This window comes from Limulus polyphemus, unplaced genomic scaffold (assembly GCF_000517525.1).
Source record: "Limulus polyphemus unplaced genomic scaffold, Limulus_polyphemus-2.1.2 Scaffold431, whole genome shotgun sequence".
NCBI classification, from domain to species: Eukaryota; Metazoa; Arthropoda; class Merostomata; order Xiphosura; family Limulidae; genus Limulus; species Limulus polyphemus.
This window is the reverse complement of record NW_013666041.1, coordinates 289,083-306,465: the sequence shown is the minus strand read 5'-3', so window position 1 is coordinate 306,465 and position 17,383 is coordinate 289,083. Positions and strand designations below refer to the sequence as shown.

The 17,383-nt window shown below is 32.2% G+C and overlaps 1 long non-coding RNA gene across 1 annotated transcript in view; it reads left to right on the top strand.

The window, feature by feature from the left end:
- Positions 1 to 6,686: 6,686 nt before the first annotated feature.
- LOC111085502 overlaps positions 6,687 to 17,383 on the top strand; it is a 17,518-nt gene continuing 6,821 nt past the window's right edge. Inside the window, exons 1-2 of the long non-coding RNA XR_002610338.1 lie at positions 6,687 to 6,815; positions 7,020 to 7,073. This is a non-coding gene — a long non-coding RNA (uncharacterized LOC111085502). The remainder of the gene's footprint in view (positions 6,816 to 7,019; positions 7,074 to 17,383) is intronic.

Sequence of the window (17,383 nt, the reverse complement as noted above, 5' to 3'; positions counted from 1 at the left end):
AGGTACAAATGGCTAGCACAAGATATGGTTAATACTTGCAAGGTACAAATGGCTAGCACAAGTTATGGTCTAATACTTGCAAGGTAACAAATGGCTAGCACAAGTTATGGGTCTAATACTTGCAAGGTAACAAATGGCTAGCACAAGATATGGGTCTAATACTTGCAAGGTAACAAATGGCTAGCACAAGTTATGGGTCTAATACTTGCAAGGTAACAAATGGCTAGCACAAGTTATGGGTCTAATACTTGCAAGGTAACAAATGGCTAGCACAAGATATGGGTTTAATACTTGCAAGGTAACAAATGGCTAGCACAAGATATGGGTTTAATACTTGCAAGGTAACAAATGGCTAGGTTTAATACTTGCGAGGTAATAAATGGCTAAGTTTAATAGATATAGGTTTAATACTTGCAAGGTAACAAATGGCTGAGTTTAATACTTGCAAGGTAACAAATGGCTAGGTTTAATACTTGCAAGGTAACAAATGGCTAGGTTTAATACTTGCAAGGTAACAAATGGCTAGGTTTAATACTTGCGAGGTAATAAATGGCTAAGTTTAATAGATATAGGTTTAATACTTACAAGGTAACAAATGGCTGGGTTTAATACTTGCAAGGTAACAAATGGCTAGGTTTAATACTTGCAAGGTAACTAATGGCTAGGTTTAATACTTGCAAGGTAACAAATGGCTAGGTTTAATACTTACAAGGTAACAAATGGCTGGGTTTAATACTTGCAAGGTAACAAATGGCTAGGTTTACTACTTGCAAGGTAACTAATGGCTAGGTTTAATACTTGCAAGGTAACAAATGGCTAGGTTTAATAGATATAGGTTTAATACTTGCAAGGTATTTAGCACAACTTCCCCTAAATTTTCGACAGTTTAAGATTTATAGGGATAAATCCAAAAATCTTTATTTTATTTGCCCGTCTTTCCCAATATATCTTATTATAAAAGTAAGTTGATACGTTCGGTCTTGAATCAATAATTATAAAAAAAATTAATTGTATTTTTAACTTTGCTTGTGAATTTAAACTGAAGTTGATTCCCATTAATTTTATGAGCTCGGAACAAGTTTGTGACAAAAAACTTGTAATTCCTTGACCCCGATTATCATCGAGTTCAAAATTATTTTATTAAAAATCATCAAATTCGCTAAGATATTCAAGACAACTGAAATAATTACCTTTCCTGTTTGAACTTAAACTTTTGTTGTGGCCTCTAAATCGTAATTTGTACAACAATTTTACAGTAGCTACTATGCGTTTCAAACTTCAAGCCAATATTTTTGTTCACTCTCCATTTGTTTTCTCATTTCATAGACAATACGACCGAAATTAGTATTACACCCTGAAAATTTGCACGTAACAAATATGTGGTCTTTATATAGTTCATGCTCAATCGATTTGCTGTGTACGATTTTCCTGTCAGAAAAAGTTGCATCCAGTTTACTTGTAACGTTCTAAAATATCTTCTGTTGCGATCATGATACTCACATTTTAATTCGCTCAAGTATCCAATATTTTCAGGTTTATTTATTATGTAATAGTCTGTAACTTTGTCGGTAATCATACCTGGCCTTAAAGCAATATCATTGAGTGGTTAATAGCTGGACCTGAATATTTTCCGATTTCAGCTTGATTTCGGATTGGATCATCACTGCTAGTTGAGGCTGTATTTATTAAATCACCACAAGATTAACCAGCATATTCTTCATTGTTTTTTCTCAAATAAGTTAATTCTTGTACATTCGGTCGCATGGTGTTGTAAGTGTGTTTTTCCAAAGTGGAAGCCGCGAAGTTCTTTCTTAGGGAGCAAAAAAAAAAAAAAAAACCTCAAATACAAATGCTGGATTAGTTTTAATTCTAAAAAAACAATAAGCCGATAACAAATTATGTTGAATTAATTAAATGATACAGTATGTCGAAAAGAGATGTTTTTACTACCCCACTGTTCTATTAGGCAAACAAGTTTGGACATAAAATCATTTAAGGGTGAAAATAGAAATAAAAACACGCCTCCATCCTTATAATACGATACAGTATAATCTAAATTAATGTCATCATGTGCCTTGTGGTGTTTCCACAATACCTTTCCTTAGTCCTGTCGTTACAGCACACTAGAAGTCTTCCTCAATTACTTCTAAACATTGTTCTAACACCAAAACTTTCAGGGATATAGCTAGAGAAAAATACAACACGTTGGAATGAATGATCCTTGATGTTGATTCACCACCAAATCATCCACAGATATATTTAGGTCAAGAAGATGATTTTCTGGAACAAATGATTTTTGCCGTTGATCCACCAAAACATCCACGGAGAAATTTAGGAAAAAAATATAACACACTGAAATTAATTATGTTTGATGTTGATACGCCACCAAAATAGGCACGGGGAAACTTAGAGGGAAATGACAACATATTGGAATGAGGGATCTTTGCCGTTGATCCACCGCCAAAACATCAACGGAGAAACATAGAGCAAGAAGACAACACACTGAAATGGATTATTTTTAACGCTAATCCACTACCCAAAACATCCTCGATGAAACTTAGAGGAAAAAGACATTGACCTACAACCAAGGAAATAATTAGGACAAGAAGACAATACTCTGTAATGAATATCTATGGAGGGTGTGATTCCATCGTACCATTCCTGACTAATCATTTCGCCGTGGCTTGACTCTCCGTCCTACCAAACATGCTCGCTCTTTCAGCCGTGGGGGCTTTATAATGTGACGGTCAATCTCACATTTCGTTGGTAAAAGAGTAGCCCCAAGAGTTGGCGGTGGGTGGTGATGACTAGCTGTCTTCCGTCTAGTCTTTCGCTGCTAAATTAGGGAAGATAGATAATCTCCAGTTAACTAAAGATAAAAAGTTCATGTCTCCCAATATGACATATGTGACTGAAATATTCTAATCCAGTTATTTGTGCATTATCTATATTAATGTTAAATAAAAAGAAACTAACTTTTCTTATTTTACATTTATCAACATTAGGTTCGTGGCAAATAACTTTGACAATTTTATTATCACTACAACGTTCTGTATCTTTAAAATTATGGTAGACTTGTGATGGTGCATGTCCATGTTGTGTTATTCTAGTAGTTAACTTTCTACCAGTCTCCTTTTTAAAAATACTATTATAGTCTGTACATTCTACATTATAAACTCCCTCTTTCCTAACTGCAATTGGTTTAATTACATTTTGTAGTACTGCACTTAACTTTTTCCTCATAAAAAACAAACTAAATCGCAATTTGAAGTTTATACATATTTTCTATTTCGTGCCACATTCTTTTTATCATGGTTAGTAAACCAGATACATATGAAATAACACATTAAGCCAAACCATCTGAATGCAGTTAAAAACTTAAGTACTGATATGTTGACAAAAGTCAACCTATTAGTACTTAAATGTTTTTTAACTGCACTAATAATATAATAATTAATTTTTACCAATACAGTTTCCAGATTATGTATTTCTCATCCAGCTCTTTTTTTCGAACTACAATTTACCTTACCTATAGACAATGAAGTTCTTATAATCCTTATTTGTTGAGGCTTGTGGTGATCAGATGACCAATTCAAGAAAAGATCAGTATGTGTTTTCTTCCTAAATATTTTTGTTTTAAAGGGATGATTAATTTTGCTAACATAACATTAAGAAAAGATAACTCACCTCCCCTTCATTCTAATGAGTAAATTTAATGTTAGGATGTAATGAAATGAAAAATATTAAACTATTCAATCATTTGTCTAGAAACACAGCAAGTAAAAGTATCGTCAACATATCTGGCAAAAAACAACATAGTCCTAAGTTAATCGTACTTTTGATTCTATAATCAAGCACGTTAATGAAATTGTTACCTAGACAATGCTCTAATGAATTACCCACACGTATTCCTCAATCTGATCATAAAACTTATCTAGTTGAAATGCAGTATGGGTGGGCTATTTCTTGATTACTTTTGCTCTCATATGATTGTATGTCGATCACTACTATTTAAGTATGCCTCACCAATGTGGTAAGAACTACACTCTGCTACACAGCTCCAAAACGTGTTCGTTCCTCTCACTGCAATTGCCTCTTAGTTAACTAAGGGAACCTGAAAACTCTTTTTCTTTCCATCTATGGCCTGAGCGAACACCACTGGCGTTAATACAGACTTTAAACTTTCTTTAAGCGAAATTTATTCATTCAAAGCTTGTATAAGAGTATTATGTTATATATTTCTTATGTTACTTGTTCAGTAGATATCTACATCAGTGATATTTCTCCTACTTATTGTTGTGCTATGTTCAGTTAAGTATTAAAAAGTACGTGCTAAAGTCTGTAAAATGAGAAAAAAGCAATCAAAATTTGTTCCCGAACATTCACATTCACTTAAACCTAAAACAAGACACTGACTTAGCTGTCGAAGTTCTAACAATATCTCAAGTTGCTAAGAAAAGTAAATGTCCTTCAAGAATAATAAAAATTACATAAACCAAAGAAATGCATTCCAATATGATTAAAACTAACATTCCAAACACTGTTAAAAAAAACGGGGACTTAGAGATATAAATGATATGCTCTGTTTTTAATGTTAATGTTTTTTTCAAACCTTCCAAACAAAAAATCACAATGGAGTTGAATAATCTAACAGATATGAAAGACAACCTCAAAACACTCAATAACTATAGAAACAAAGACAGTATAATAGAAAAATACAAGGTTAAAATTTTGTAAGTCTCCCGATAATTAAACTATGGGTGATTAAATTCATACACAAAATTCAAAATTATTTTTAATTATAGATAGATTAGGTAAAATTCTATGAACCATTAACTTTTACTACTGGTTCGATTATGAAACTACTGAGTATTCCATCTCTCTTGGTAATTTTAAAGATATTGCTTATTAAGTGTATTTCTACATCAAACTATTAGTCAAATAGTACCGATCATTTCTGAAGAACATCCCAACTTAATTCACTATTTGTGAAAGAGAACTTATCAGTAAAGCGAAGAATTTTCTCGAAAGTATAAATCGAGAAGCTATTTTAAGTGATGATTTATGGAGTTAAATACCCCAAAACATACCAAAATATCAATCTTCAGATGTCTTTAAATTGTCAAATTTATCTTGTCATGTAGTAAAACTTCACGGTTCTCTTTATTGCAATACATCATAGCGTGGAAATTTTCAGACGTCCGCAACAATGATTAATTTTTAAATATAAATCATTTGTCACATTTTTGTTATTTATAGAAAAATAATTCTTAATTGCGTTTCATAACTGCATGAAATAAATAAATAGTACAGAATGTGGAATTGTCTTTCTCCCAAACGATATAACATTCATCTCTTCGAAGTGTATCAAATAATTGAATCATTTATTGCAGAAATTTGGTTCTTTTATTAAATTATAATTCAAAATCCATATAGAAATTTCCTTACTGTCATTAATTAATTGATTATTAATACCCGCGGATAACCCATTACGTAGTTTTGCGCTTAACAACAGAAACATAATAATATCAAACCACTTATAATCTTATTAATTTATATAAATCTATATAAATGTAGTAGTACTGTCTGTTGTATGTCCTTTTAATTACTTCGCAGGGTTTGGATGATCTTCACCAAAATTGGTTTGGAGGTTCATTAGGTCCACGGGGAGATACATACAAATTTTCAGTTTTGCATTTTGTGTTTTGCTGTTTTAATGGGCGTTTTTGCGTTTTCGTGTTTTTTGCCACTACTTAGCTCCCTGTTGATGGATTTTCACCAAATTTCTCATGAAGGTTTGTTGGGACCATGCAGAGACACATACAAATTTGTGTTTTCATATTTTGTGTATTGCAGTTTTTATGAGCGTTTTTGCATCTTTTACAATTATATATATGGGAGAAAAATTTTCATGTCCTAAGATAACCTTTCATTAATCCTGAATTTACATAACTTCTGTCTATGGGACGGATACTCCAGCTAGTCTATTTATATAAATATAATAGTGCTGTCTGCTGTCTGTTATATGTCCATGTAACTACTTCGCAGGGTGTGGATGAATATTCACCAAAATTGGTATGGAAATTCATTAGTCCATGTGGGGGTACATACTTAAATTTCAACTTTAAAGCATACAAACAATGAGAAATAATATGCTCTAGTTTCTATAGCAACATCAAAGTTATTCTCTTACTGAGGTTTGATTTATTTATATGTACAACTTAGTCGAAAAAAGTTTTATCTACGAATATGGTAATAATGATTCATAGTGTACTTTCTCAAATATATTAAGCCAATTCACTGTATGTAGGGCCCAATAACAAAAATTATGTTACCTGCTGTAATTAAACTACGCCATGAAACTGTTATCTTTAAATAAAATCAAAATATTTAAAACGTCATATTTAATTTTTGCAAGCAATTCAGTCAGTTTGTTTACACGCAAAGCTACTTGAATCTTCTTATCTTTAAAAAGTCGTCATTCAGGTTATATGAAGTAGGACTTTGGACGCCGTGCTCGGAATGTTGGCGCCGCTATCTGCAACAAATGTAAGAGGCTTCCTCAGTCAGGTCTATTTATGGGTAATATCCGGTAGATATACGTACAATACCGAAAGTCTTCATGAATATCCCGCTTGCTTCGATAAATAAACACGAAACACGCTTTTCTCTATACCATTAGAGAAACGTGGGGCTCTCTAACGACGAGTACAATGTGAATTTGAGTACAATATTCATTTCTAAGACTAAAACGAGAGCGATAAGCTTTAATTTGCCGTTGGTTACGTAAACAACTTTCTGTTCTATATCATAAGGTATTATCTTCTTGATATTTCATCTCTAATGATATACTATAATTCTTAATCAAGATAAGCTTAAATGTAATGAAATTAATCCTTTAGAAAAGCTCAACGTATTTTGCTAAGACACATGATAAAATTCAAAACATAGAGCAGCTCAATATGTTGTTTTATAATTGTTAAGAAACGCCGAATTATAAAAATGAAAATTACATTCAGATGCAAATCATCTCTATTGGCTCACAAGATACTCGTGATGGAAGAGGTAAAAAGGTAAGCTTACAGTTTTTAGAAATTTCAGTTTAAGAAAATGCCGTAATTTGTGTAACTACATAAAATATTTAACAGTAACAAAGCTCTACTTGTGAGCTGAGAACCTAGTGAGAAAAATTATAAGATAGATGACCAAAATACTCTGTTTGAGACATAAAGTATTCATGAATGGACAGACTAATATGTACTTTTTCAACGTTAAAGACAATATATTTGGAAAATATGTTAGTTATATAAGATATATGTGTTCTATGACTATAAAGCAAGTGTAATGCACCTTGGGACAGTTAATTTCAAATTCAAATAGAGCAAAAAGTCACATATACATACGACTGCCAACACACTTAACTTAAGCTTTTTGTATTTTAAATAAAACCTGCGCTAAAAGGATAAAAGATGAATGAAATCGACTAAATGTGTCTTTATTATGATAATTATTCAATAAATATATTTTTTTTCAATCGCGTGATTAAGTCTATAACGATTTTCGTTTTTGTCATGTATGTTATTGTGTATTGTTTCCATGAAGTGTTTGATATCAAATATAGCTAACTTTTTATATATTTACCATTTTATTGCTGTTGAACAGATGTAAACGATATTTGTCTCGGATTCATCAGAGATCATATTTCTGTGGCACACAGCATAGGTAATTTCTCTTCTTATTGTTTAAAACCTTAGGTTTCAAAATAACTTTCAGGTCAATTTGAGGATAGTAAGAATCACATAAGTTTTCCAACTGTTTTGTGATAAGGGAGCTCTGTCTCCCAAACTATAGAAAGCGGGTTTATAAACGTAGTTTGGGTAAAGTGGGTATCTTAGGTGGCTTCACAAACATATTAGTTAAGAATGAGTAAGTTATTTTCTCCAAGAAATGCTTTGGGTAACCGTTTCGAAAAAGAATGCTTTGAGTGAAAGAAATTTCCTTGTGAAGGGATGAATAAGAAGAGGTAAGGTTGTGATTCTAATGGCTTTATATCTTCTGTCGATCGTAAAAACATAATTACTAGCCTTTTCACTCAATTTGAGAGCTATAAGTTCTCCATGATATAATACTTACGTGTGTGCACTTAAACAATTCTCTAGATATTATAAAATGAATATAATAATAATAGTATTTTTCATAGTGTTAGTGATTGTCTAGGTATCTTAGCTATCGTTACCATCACGTCAACTATTAACATTTTTATGTTCTCTAGCTGTCACTTGTTGTTACAACTCTAGAAACCTAATGTATCTAAATAGTCTGGACTGCAGAAATACTCCATACCATCGTCAGGCATCTCGGAAAGTGAGGAGAGTAAGGTGTTCTACATGTTTTTGCCTTCCATGGGACCAATACGTTGTGTAGTTTGATCTAGTCAAACCATATTTGATAAACTTACATGCAACTGCAATGTACCTGAATCATAATTAGGGTCATCTCTATCAAAATGATATTAATTAATTATCTTATCCTATGTTCTCTTAGAGAGTTCCACGCGTGTGTTTAGGTATAGCTGTTTCATAAAAAAGGTTATACAGATACAGAAGGAAATTTTTTTCAAAGTTTTCATGATATCTAGGAGAAATAAACATGTAAATTAACAACTTTTAGAAAAAACACTTGTGATTAAGTATACGTTAATAAAATTCTGTGTTGATGCAAAATTATCATATTGATGGCTAAGCACAACATATGAGCTATATCTTTTAGGAGTATATTTCAGCAAGACTGCATTTATGAGTGGTAATATAAAAGGTAATAATACGCTCTCTAAATGCATGATGTAATTTCTATTATATATATTGGAGTATAACAAATTAATTCTAGAAATAAACGAAATTGTAACATCAAATTTAAAAATTTAGTTTTGTTTTATTTAATTGCACACTTGAATTATAATTTCTTTTAAAACTAATTGTTGTTTTGTACAATCAATTACTCTTTGTGTTTAAGGGGAACACTCCTGAAGAAGCTTTAAAGCGAAACTTTGAGTATGCAATTAAATAAAAAACACACCTGTTATTGTATCATTTATTTCTAGAATTAAAATGCATAAAGTATTAGAGAACTCTAAACAGCTTCAAAGAGATTTTAATTGAGGGAGTTATAAGCAGAGCACATGATCAAAATAATTTACATAGATGCATAAAATACTAAAGATATGTGAGCTTAACACATCAGTTTACAGCATTTAGAAATATCTGTTAGAGAAATATAGTATAGAAAAAATTACAGCATTCAATTTCCATGCACAGCGTAATTATGGTGGGAAAGCTCAATATGCACATGCATGTCCTTCAGAAAGCCCCACTTACATAGTGGTATGTCTGCGGATTTACAATGCTAGAAACAGGATTTTGATACCCGTGGTGGGCAGAGCACAGCGAGCCCTTTGTATAGCTTTGTGCCTAACTACAAACAAACAAACCTTAAGGAATATCCATCTATTTATGACAGTTTTATTCGTATACAGAATCTGAATACTCTGTTTAAATGTATAAAATGTTCACGATCTCCACATGCAATCTTGCAACTTTCGGGAATTCTGTTTGAGAAAAATAGCAATATTAAACATACATAGGATTCAAATACCCTGTTTAGACGGTCGTGATCACTACTAGGTTTGTTTGTTTGTTTGCTGTTAAGCACATAGTAACACAATGGGCAACCTGTGCCGTACCCTCCACGCGTATCGAAACCCAATTTTTAGCATTATAAGCTCACAGACTTGTTGCTGGAGCACTGGAGGGCGTCATTACTAGGGGAGCTCAACATAGAAATTTACATTTTTATTGGATTTTTGAGTAGTAATGCAAATTCATTTAGGTGTGTGAATAATATTTTGACATCGTGCCTAACTGTTTAATGGTTATTTTACAGATTTTTTTATTTTCACCAAAGGTAAAATTGGAAACATCAAAAACATCCTAAATATTATATACACCATTATAAGAGGCCCAACTGTATTTCTTTAGTTTGCAAACCCAAGCTGTGCTGATGAGATTTGTATTGGCGAGACTACAGTCCACAGCAGAGGATACGGCGAATCAAAACATTTTTTAGGCTTTTACGTCACAAATTATATTTTCAATTTTACGTTTGATGACAAAAAAAAAAAGAGAGAAAACAGAAACTTACAACTTTTAGCAATTTCTATTTGACACGATGAAGTTTTACCTGGTTACATGAAGCAATCAATATCTCAAATCACAACTGATAGGGTTAAAAAAACGAAAATTCTAGTAAGATGGATGAATAAAGGAATATGAGATGTGTATTAGTATATGTTGTACATGAGAGCTTAAAATTCCTTTTTAAGAAAAATAATAATTATATTCAGATATATAATCAAAATAATCTGTTTAGGTGCATAAAATGCTCGCAATAAAAGAAATTATTAAAAGGCTCAGCCTTTCATAATTTCATAATAACAAATGTAGCCGGATATAGGATCAAAATAATCTGTTCAGAGGCAGAAAATGTTAATGCACGCTAGGAGAGAGCTAAACGTTTTCAGCCTTTGGTTTTAAAAAAATAGCAATGATAACTACAGAAGGAAAATAATTGGTTCAATAACATAAAGTAATTATTACTAGAGGAGAGCTTAACAAGCCAATTTACAACTTTTAGGAAGTTTATCCAGATAAATGATATAAATACTGTGCACCACAGCTCATCATTTAAGCTTATTATCTTTAGGAGATCATGTTTCAGAAAAATGATAATTATAGACCCATACTAGATTAAAATAACCCGTTTAGAAGTATAAAATACGCCTGTGTCACGAGATATCTCAGAATGTAAGTTTTCAACTTACAGTATATATTTTATAATGATAACAATTATAGTAGTTAGAGCTCCAAATTACCTTGTTTACATCCATAAAATATCTATGACAGACAGATGAAAATTTAAATATCATGAATTCTTCTATATTTGATAAAATCTTTATATGTTTTTATTCAGCTTTATTGAAATGTGATTTTAGACTTTTAAACTTTTAGATTTTTTGTGGGCAATGAAAACAGTATTGCTATCTGTCAGTCTTTTTAAAACATAATTATATTTTCTCGGTGTCAGTTTTTATTTTCTTCAATAAATGTTATTATATCTAATGAGAATTGAATTTTTTTGAATAAAATTTATAAATATTTTCCTAACATCAAAGTTTTTATTACTTTTGCCTTTCTATTATGTTTGAAAAATAAACCTTAAGTAAAAATTACTGACATGAAAAGTAAACAATGATTGTTGTTCATATACTTTAACCAAAAGCTGTATTCTTCTCTTTAAAGTAATTCATATTATAACATGAACCAAAGAATTAGGTTATTCTCGTTTGATGACTAACGCATTTTACTGGATACTCGCCATACAGTTTTATAGAGTCAGTAAAAAAGAAAAGGGTGTAAAGGTTTAATTTTTTAATACCAGTGTTTTTTTTTCTTGTCTTTAAAGACATTGTTAGAAAATTTCGTTTTTTAAGATTTAATATAGTTTATAGAACATCCAAAATGATACATTATAAATACCATTTATCAATAAAAAGTAGTATATTTCCAGTTATATTAGTGAATAGAAGAAAAATCAATATAGTTCTACTTTTAGTGATGGAAAGTAGAGACTATGTAATTTAGTTCCAGTTTATTAGTGATGACAAAGAGAAAAGAAGCAATTTATTTCCTGTTGTATTAGTTAAGAGGCAAATAGAAAAAGAAGCCCCAGTCTGTGAATAAGCAATCTCTCTTTTATGCATAGGCTTTGCTCATAATTGGCATTTTCTAAGATTTTGGCCTAGCATGGCCAGGCGGTTAGGATGCTCGACTCACAATCTGCGGGGTTTGAATCCCCTTCACCGAACATGCTCGCCCTTTCAGCCGCGGGGACGTTCTAATGTGATGGTTCCACTATTCGTTGATAAAAGAGTAGCCCAAGAGATGGCGATAGATGGTGAAGACTAGCTGATTTCCCTCTAGTCTTTCACTGCTAAATTAGGGATGGCTAGTGGAGATAGCTTTGCTCTAAATTCAAAAGAAACCAAACAAAACTAAGATATTAAAATAATATCAATGTACAACAACGTAAGATTCCTTGAAGGCATGTTCAAGTACCCTTGACCTCGTTAGGATTCACAAATTTGCATGTTCTTTTACCCGGGTTAACAGTCGTTTTTAATAGACCCGATATAATCTTGCTGACAATAAGTAAAATAAAATTTGTAAACTACATTTGATGGCTTTAATTCAGGTATACGGTCCTTAAAAGAGAATTGTAGGCGAAAATTGGGTTTAAAAACATATCTCAGTTGTAGTTGGGGTAAACTTTACAATTTATATTTTTAACAGTTTTTTAATAGTGAAGAATATGGTAACGTAATAATAGCAAAATCACATGGAACTTCTTATACTAACACTTCGCTCACTCAGAGATTTTCAAAGTGTTCTATCAATAACATAAACAGAGAAACCATTTTTGCATAATAATTCCTTGATGTAATCGATTTTTTTATGCAAAGCTTCGCCAGAACTATTTGAACTAAAATTTCAATCAAGTATTGTTTAAAAACATTTGGTATAAAACTTGCAAAATTAACCTACAAACTCGTAAATGTTTTTCTTGGTGAATTTAACCTTAGAAATAACAATTATTGTTATAAATCAATATGTTCAGAAATGAAAGTTAATGGTCTTGTTCATGTTCAAAAGTGAATTTTATACTGTTATGTTTACTATTCAAGTGCTTAAAAATTAATTGAAAATTCCTGAAAAAGGTGAAAATGTCATCCATATATCTATTAAAATAAACCGGTTTAAATAATTTCGGACAGCCTTTCAATCGACATTGTTTTTTATGATAGCACAAGAAAGATTGGCTAAAAAAAGCGCTAGTCTACTACCCATGGTAACTATCAATCTGATCGTTAAGACTGTTGTTTAAAAGAAAATATGATTCTTTTGTAGCAAAGTATATGAGCTTCAAATTGACAAATTTTGTAATAGTCAAATCGTCGGACTGTTGTTGTTTTTAAAGATCAGATCAGCATTTTAATGTATAGTCTCTCCCAATGTTATGTTTGTGTACAGCGATTCAGCATCAAAGCTGGCACAATGGACATCACTATCAAACTTCATTCACTGGAAAATTCAAAATTGTCTGATATATTCATTAGTGGTGAAAGTCTTCAAATATTCAACAACAACAAAAAATCAGCTAAAGCATGATTATATTTTCTAATATTAGAAACTACAGGTCGTAATGGACACCCCTAGTGAATTTTGGAAAGACCATAAAACACTCCTGGATGAGTAATTGATGGTCTAATGTTAAAATTTTATTCTTCTTTTAAAATACTGTCCTTTTTCTGTATTAATTTGAACGTTCGTAACTCTTCTTATCTTATATCGGTAAGGTCACATTTCAAATTTAGTCGAATCATTTAAAATACTTTCAGCTTTTTTTAAATATTCATCTCTGTCCATAGTTAGAATACCATTACCTTTGTCAGATTTAGAAAGAAGCAATCTAGTTCCAAGGATATTGATAAAGACTCATTGTGAATAAGAATCAATCTAGTTTCAGTTGTATTAATAGAAAGGAAAGAGAAGAAGAGAAGCATTCTACTTGTAGCAGTATTAACGAAGACGCTAAGTTTGGAAAAGCTGTCTAGGTTCAGTAATATTAGTTAAGAGTCAAAGGGAAGAAAAAGTTGTAATACTGAATAGAAATAGTGATGAAGAAGCAGCCTAGACCTATTCATATTGGTAAAGAAGCAAAGGTAAAGAAGGAGAAATCTCGTTTCAGTTATATTAGTGAAGAGGCAAAGAGTATAATGAGCTATAGCAGGCTAATAAGAATAGTTAGTTTGTATCAGACTACTTCTACAGATCACAAACGTAAGCTTTTATTATAATGTGGCATTATACTAAGAAATGCAAAGCATATATAAGGGCAATTGTTAAAGGTGTATATGAGTAAATAGTTTGTATTGCATGTATTGTTTATACACCCCATTTCTACAATAAGTACTACCGTATGATGCACATTATTATCTTATGAAAGATTTATCGCGTTTAGAAGTCAAGTAACAAAGCATTTAAGAAAAATGTCATGTCATGTATACAGTATTTTTCTACAGATTTCAGGTTGAAGAAACACGAAATAAACTGTAAGACAAAGGAAATTGTGAAGATTGAAACGTCCTTAAAGGGTTTAATGGTAAAATTTAAGAATATAAATAATTCATTAAGAGTTCCTTTTGTTATATATATTGACTTTGAATGCTTAATAAGAAAGTCTGATGCCTATAATCCAGATCCCTGAGAGATTTACACAAACGCTTATCGAAAACTATGCGTTTTTGTCATTATATCAAGTATGTTCATGGACGTTATAAAGACCCTGTAATTTATAGTGAACCAAAGTCATAAAATGAATTCAAGAAAATGCTTAAAGGAGAAGCTAAATAAATAGAAAAAATATATAACGTTATTAATAAAATGGGTGATTTGACTGATGAAGAAAGAGAAGAATTTAGAAATATAATGACATCTTTCATATCTGGGATAAGGTAATCGTAACCAAATTCAATATGAAGATAAAGTTCACGATCATTTAACTGGAAAATATAAAGTTGTAATCTATTGTATAGAAATCCTTCATTCATACCATGAATGAGCCGATGTTTCCATTTATGAACGTGATATTTGAAGATCTGTGCAAGAACTCAGCTAACAGATGTTTCCGTATATCAAAGATGATAAAATTATAATTACTGCTAAAACTAGGTAGACGTTAGGCCTGTTGAAGAAAGATGATGATGAACAAAAATAGCAAATCTCGGTTTGACTATTCGCCGATTTTTGATTTTGAGACGCTCTAGATAGCTAAAAAACAGCATACACACTGAAGATAGAGCGACTATGCCAGGTAACTCTTCATAACTAGCTTCTGATTATCAGTAGAGAAGGAAATTCAGATAACTTTTGTGTTGCTTTAATACGTATGCTTGTGCATCTCTATATAGCATACTTTCCATAATCTCTCTCAATGTTGAAAAAGCAAGTGAGCGATATCTCGACCACGTAGACTATAATGTAGATTAATCGAATTATATTGAAAACAAGAACGTAATAAATTACATTTCAAAATGTCTGATATTAAACACAAAAAATTACAGAGTAATAAACATAGAAAAAACGTTAGTTCTATACACTGTGTTATAATGTAAATGACTCGTGATAAATTCAAAAATTAAGACTGTTCTCAGATAAAGTTATACACTTACACAAAAGAGTTGAATTCATGATGTTAGAAAAACATGTAAGTTTAAGAAATCAATTTAACACATAAATACGATACCTATAAGCTGCAATATCCTTTATAACATAATAAGGATGTATGAAAAAGTCCCCAGTGACTCAGTGGTAAGTCTGAAGACTTATAACGCTAAAAACAGAATTTTGACACCCGTGGCATGGCATGACCTGGTGGCTATGACACGCGACTCCCAATCTGCGGGTTTAGAGTTCGAATCCCTTAACCAAATATTCTCGCTCTTTCAGCCGTGGGGACGTTATAACGTGATGATTAACCCCACTTTTCATTGGTAAAAAAGTAACCCAAGAGTTGGCAGTGGATGGTGCTGATATGCTTTCCCTCTAGTCTATCACTTCTAAATTAGTCACGGCTAGCGCAGATAGCTTTCTAGTAGCTTTGCGCAAAATTCCTAAAACAAACAAACAACATCGCGTGCTGGGCATAATCAATTAATGCTACTATAATTCAGAAGTTGGCCATAAAATGTCTAAAATAGGAAGCAACTCCGAGACAGTTTCAAACTTATTCCTTAGTTGTAGGCTAAGGTCAATTTACCAGTATTTTAATTTTAGCAGGATAAGTAGACAGTCCATCCCTACTTCCTATATATCTGAGAAACTATGCATGTACAAGCATGAGAAAACACTTCTCTAGCTTTAGTTTCAGGCTTGTTTGTTGCATATGTTTCAATACCATGCCTATATTTTCAACTGCAGTCTGGAACGTATGATTAATACTAGAATATTGTCAACATGCATCAAACACTGTTCCCACTGCAAACCACTTAATGTAAGTTCAATCAGCTGCTCAAAAGTATATGGTATATTACAAAGGATAAATTGCATGATGAAAACTTCTTATAAACCTGTTTTAACCCTGTTTTTCTCGTCTAACTCAACTTGTCAGTACACCAGAGGCGATATCTAGTGAACTAAATGATTGTGATTCTTCCATTCATACCAAGACAATTGTCTTTGCATGGCAATAGAAATATATTACAGTGTTCATTTATACAAAGTCCATACAGAGTGTCTCCTTTCTTTCATAAGATAACTACAAGTGATGACCAAGCTCTCCTAAAGGCTGGATAATCCTGTCACTCAACATTTGATCTATATTAGCACTGGCTATATACCTGGTGCTCCAAAGACGCCTATGCAGCAGTTGTTTCATAGGAATTAAGTCTCCAGTATCTATATGATGCTGGGTAATGTTTATCCTTCCCAACTGACTATCTGTTCCAACAAATACATTGGCAAAATCCATCAGTAATCTCCTTATTTCTCGCTTCTGATCTGAACTGAGATTATCTGAACAATTGTGAATCATTCTCAGGTGTACTGCTGCGTATTCTTTCTTTTGTGTGGTACAGATGAAGTAGCACTGGCTGGGCTACTAGTTTCAGTTACTTCTCCCTTACACACCATACATACTATTGTTCCAGCTGGTATCTCCACCAATTTTCTTGCATAATTACTAACCATAACTAGAGTATATCTTCCTCTAAGAAACTACTGCTTGAGTAAGCATAGCTTGATTTTTGCAAGAAAACAACGTGTATCAGGCATTGTTTTAACCACAGCACTAACTGTTGGCACTATGTACACTGAATGGTCACAAGTAAATAGACACCCAATTTTTCGTCATTTAACTGATTTATGCTAACTAATTTGTGTTCACAGAGCCCTATATAAATGAAAATGGTACGCACACTGTGTTGTCAGATTTTGTTAGATAGTTAGTCAAGCAGATGGTGGAATAAGTCAGCGGCAAATTTCGCAGAATTTGGGAATTCCGCTTTCGACAGTCAACAGAATCCTCGTGCAGTTCAGGAAACACGGCAAGGAAACAACTGAGCAGCGTCCGGGTCGTCCTGGCCCATTGAAGAGGACAAAAAGGGCTGTCAAGAGGAGCATCGAAATGGATCCCAGATCAACGACTGCAGAAGTGGCCAAAGTTGGTGGGATAAGCCCGAAATTTGTTCAACGGATTCTCCACAGATTGGGTT